Raw genomic sequence first — 5,738 nt, forward strand, 5'->3', positions numbered from 1 at the left:
CTTAGGGGTATTTTTAATTAGTAATTCATGAATATTGACAGTTTTTATTAATTCATTAGGAGATTCCATCAACTTCGGCTGATTTTCATTATACTGATAATACTCCAACCACATGCACACATACAGCCAAAAATTGGTGCCATATATTATGTCATTATTATTTATTATTAATTTTTTGTTTGTGCAACATTTTTAATATTATTATTTTCGGTTCCATCATGTTTTGCTGATCAAGATGCTTTACATTATAAGATAATTACCACACCTCGTACATTCCAAAACTGGGACGATCGATGTTGGTTTTTTTTTTTTTTTTTTTTAAACAAGTTATTGTCTCTTCTTTTGGTTAGATCCAATTATCATAAAAATTCTCGGTTTGAATAAGTTCAATTTAACGAGGATAGATCGACCGGCCAATTAATAAGTAGCGAGACAGAAAATACAATAAAATCAGATATAAAATATATACTCAACTAATCTTAATCCTAATTGATAACTAACTATCCTTATTGAATAGAATTCTATTTTAAAACATATTCTAATCCCATCTTGACTCCATCCATAACAGTGTTTCATCGATAGTAATTTATTTTGTTGCATCCAATGATATTGGTACATGGTCTGACGTCATTTAAAATTTTAACTTGCACGGCAGAATATTTAAATAAAATGAAAATGATCTATTTCATCATCCAGATTTTATTTTATAAATCTAAAATTTAAGATCAATCATGTATGTTAGACTGATACACAAATTAATAATAATAAATCACTGATTTTGAGTATGCAAAATTAGCAATATGCATGAACACAAGGCGAGCCTGTCCATATATGTCTACATGCTTGTGAAGAACAAAACTAATAGGTCAAGAAATTAACCTTAGATAAATTTATCAAAGTTATGACCCGACATAATTCTAGGAAAATATATTTATCAAAGTTACCTTAACTATCACAATTTTACTAAATATGACTTTGTGAGAGAAAATCGAGAATTGAGCAAAGGGATCATATCAAATTTTGCGCATTGAATAGAAGTGAGCATTTTTTTTTTCTAATTAAAAGAGAAGGAGGGGGCAACCAACAATGGCAACTCTACATGGGCGTTACAATGGTATAACCTACCTGCTGGAAATTGCTCAAGAGGGGCCTAAACGCCAGAAATCGCAGGCGCTCCCTCAAGAATAATTTAGCTATAGTCTGACTCAGCCTTACAAACATAAATGGATTTTCACGGCGGTTAATACTAATCAAGCTTATGTGAGTAATTCTTCATTGCAAAGATTTAAACTCATGCCCAACTAGTATATGCATGGACCTCATGGAGATTTCCTTGAGGTCCACTTATCAAACTTATTAGCCATGTTGAGGCCAATGTCTCTGTACCGACCACAGGTGTGACCTCATGTGTTTAAACTATTCTTCTTCTATATATATATATTTTGGCTACCGCAAACCAAAATTTATTGTTCTGCCCCTGCTACCACTGATGGTGAATGGAAGGGCCGAAGCTTAATCTGAACCAAGCTAACCGTTAAAATAAATGGTTGACGACAACTATATATTATTGGATTGAATTTGGTCGTAATAATTTACTTGTGGGTATGGCACCTTGGAAGAAATTTTAGAAGTTATCACTTAATTGGTTTCAATTGGGAATTCCTGGTTTTTTTTTTTTTTAAGTAGTTATTAATGAATATTGTCATGATGTTATTATTAAGGGTAAATATATTATAAGTGATTGAGTCAACAAGCCACAACTAAAAAATTGTTAAGTTGTTTTTTTTTTTTTCCTCGAGTTTTTACTCTCTTGGTCAATCAAAATGCCAATAAAATCCTTACTGTTAGATTTTTTTCAAAATGGTTAACATTCGTTAGTCTCATTGAAACGGTGCATTTTATAATATGTCATATCAGTCGAAATTTTTGATCTTATGTGTTCACTGTAGACACGTCGGATCAAAACTTGTTGTACTCCTTCCCCAAAAATACCATTCCGACAGAACTACAAATATTTTTTTTTCGCTGATTATTTAAATTATGAATCTGGGTTTCTCAAGATTTGAATACAGATCAGTGAAACCTAGATTCATAATTCAAATAATTAGCGAAAAAAATATTTGATATGTGTTGAAGTTTCATCATTGGGTATTATATATATATATATATATATAGAAATCTCACGTTCTTTATTAATTTGGATTGGATAACATCAACTTATTATTTGGGTTGGTTGATCAAGGTGATTGATTAATTGTAAATAACTAATACTCCATCCATCCAACCACATGCACATATAGCCACAAAGTAGTACGATGATCGATGCATGTCGGGTATTTTTAACTAACTACTTTATTAATTAATTTGGATTGACTATAAAAATTAATAGTTCTGGTACCAACACCATCTTAGTTTTAAGTAATTAATGTATTTTTACACGCGCGTTTTTCATTTTGGATTCCATCAAGTTTTGCTGATCGATATCAAGATGACTAATTAACTAAATATAATACTCCAACCACATGCACATATACATGCATACTGCAACAAATTAATTAAGCTGGATGGGAGAATCCTTTTTGTGGGAGTTCAAACCTCTAATTCATTGGAGATTCCATCAACTTCGGCTGATTTTCATTATAATTATAATACTCCAACCACATGACATACATACAGCCAAAAATCGGTACCATATTTTAAGTCATTATTATTTATTATTAAGTTTCTGTTTTTGTAACATTTTTATTATTATTTTGGGTTCCATCATGTTTTGCTGATCAAGATGCTTTTCATTATAATATAACTAGCACATAACCCGTATTATGTGCAAGATTCTTCATTATAGTTTAATTTTAAAATTTAAACGCATCTTCATTGTACTTCTTATTATATGTTAAAAAAGATCTTTAAATAAAATTAAAAAAAAAAAAAAACATTTAAACACAAAGTTACACAAAACATTGCATGAATGTATAAATCACAAAAAAAAAAAAAAAAAAAAAAGCAAAAACAAAAACAAAAATACAAAAACAAAAAAACAAAAACAAAAATCATAAGACACTTCATTTTATTTCAATCCATAAAAATTTAAACAAGTTGAAATATTTATCCTCATATGTGTAATTTATAACGAAAAGAAGTATATAGCAAAAAAAAAATAGTAAGAAGAAAATTTGAATTCTGATTATTAAAGAAGTATATATTACGAATTTTAAGGTCTTCTATTTATTTTATTTTTTAAAATCGGATATATTAGATTTTAATTATGATTTTTTAAGTAAGGTATTAATACATATATTAAGGAGTGGTTCACTACTTAATAAATAGGGAAAAATATAATTTAGCCCCCCAAACTACCAACCATTTTCATTTTAGGTCCATAATGTTCAAAAAATGATAAAATAGCCTCCCAAACTACCAACCAGTTGCAATTTGGCCAGTCCGTTAGTCATTACTGTCAAATATGACGCAAAATTCAATATTACATTGTTTTAACATGGTCAAAGTACTAAAATGCCATTTTAGAAAGAAAAAAAATCAATTTAAAAAATACCCCCCAAAACGACATCGTTTTGAGGGGGAAAAAAAAAAAAAGGTGGTTTAGTGTTGGCTCACCGACCACCCCTGGCCATGGGGGTGGCCGCCGAGCCACCCTAGGCCTATGGGGGTGGCCGCCACCCCTAAACCACCGTTTCTTTTTTCCTAAAATGACGTCATTTATGGGGGCATTTTATAAATTGATTTTTTATTTTTATTTTATAAAATGGCATTTTAGTAACTTAACCATGTCAAAACGACATAGTATTGAATTTTTCATTATATTTGACGGTAATGACTAATAGAGTGGCCGCCCAACCACCCCCATGGCCAGGGGGTGGCTGGCAAGCCACCCCTAAACCACCGTTTCTTTTTTCCTAAAACGATGTTGCTTTGGGGGGTATTTTTTAAATTGATTTTTTTTTTTCTAAAAGGGCATTTTAGTAACTTAACCTTGTTAAAATGAGGTAGTATTGAATTTTTCATCCTATTTGATTGTAATGACTAACAGAGTGGCCAAATTATAACTGGTTGGTAGTTTGGGGGGCTATTTTATCACTTTTTGAACATTATGGAGCTAAAATGAAAATAACTGGTAGTTTGGAGGGCTAAATTATATTTTTGCCTAATAAATATGAAATCGTGTACAGAGGAAAAAAAAAAAAAGATTTGTATTATTTGTTTCCTTATTAGATTTGAACATTAATAATACTTAATTTATTGAATAATTTATATATAGAAAACTCTTGATATATAATTAAATGCCCTTAATTAGGCAAATTTAATGACGGATTTTTTAAGTAAAAACGGGTTTACTCTTAAAAAACGGGTTCAAAAATTATGCATTAAAAAACCAGTTTAGCCTTTTAAAAAAAAGGGTTCACGCCACATGCACATACAGCCACAAAGTAGTAAGTGGATCGATGCAATGCATGCTGGGTATTTTTAACTAACTACTTAAACAATTTTGACAAGTACTTTATTAGTTAATTTGGATTAGGATTCCATGTATCAAGTAATTATTAATTTGGCTGAAGATGGTTGATTATAAATAATGCTCCATCTACCCACACGCATATATGCGCGCACACACATATATATTTACCCAAAAAAAAAAAAAAAAAGAGAGTAATTAATGAATTTTGAAACGAGCGTTATTTGTTTGGATTCCATCAGGTTTTGCTGATCAAGATCATGACTAATTAATTAATTAACTATAATACTCCTACCACATCCACATGCACATGCATACTGCCAGAAACTAAGTGGTGTACGTAGTCTCTTCCCTTTATTAGATCAAAATTATATCATTCAAATTCAAACTCCCGGTTTGGATCAATTCAATTTAATAAATGAGAGGAAAGATCCACCGCCCTATTACGCTGCATGTAGAGAGATTTATAGAACATATATACAATTAATAAGATAAGATAGAAAATACCCAACTAATCATAAAACTATTTTTAAAACATCTCATCTTAATCCTAATTGATTTATAACTACTGATTAATCCTTATTCAATAAAATTCTACTTTAAACATAGATTCTAATCCCCTCTTATCCATAACACTATTTCCCACTAAAAGAAAAAACGAGCCATGAGAGAAATAATATATATTGAATAGAAAATAAACTTTGGTTGAGGTGAATGATAATTGGTGAGACTCATTTATTGTATTTGGTATGAATCTTTAAGAACAATTTCTAGTGTTTGAAGCTTTGAGCTATATATAGATTTGTGCATTTTAAGGGAATTGTATGCACCTTTGTATGAACAGATAAATACTTCTATATCACGTAAATGCTCTGCATTCTCGACAATTTGCTTAAATTGATGCTTAAAAATGTTGTTATTTCCTGCGGAGATCTAATAATCTTTCCGCAAAGTAATTAATCCCTATCCATTTTTCATTTGTTTGGACTATTCAAAGGAATTAAGGCAGCAACCTCAAATAAGGCAAGAATTGGAGAGATTTATTTTTTCCACTTTTCGTCTACAACGAACAAAAAATAAGTTGGTTATGAATTTTAGACCATTTACTCCCATGACATCTTCAAAGAGTACATAATATAGTAAATGAAATTAAGAATAATGTCATTACAATGATAAGAAAGACATGTAAATACGGTCCTGTCTGAAACACAAACAACTTTTTCCCCTCTATGAAACATATTCCAGAAAGGCATCCATGCATGCTTAG

Source organism: Corylus avellana, chromosome 7 (genome assembly GCF_965113065.1).
Source record: "Corylus avellana chromosome 7, dhCorAvel1.hap1.2, whole genome shotgun sequence".
Taxonomy (NCBI): domain Eukaryota; kingdom Viridiplantae; phylum Streptophyta; class Magnoliopsida; order Fagales; family Betulaceae; genus Corylus; species Corylus avellana.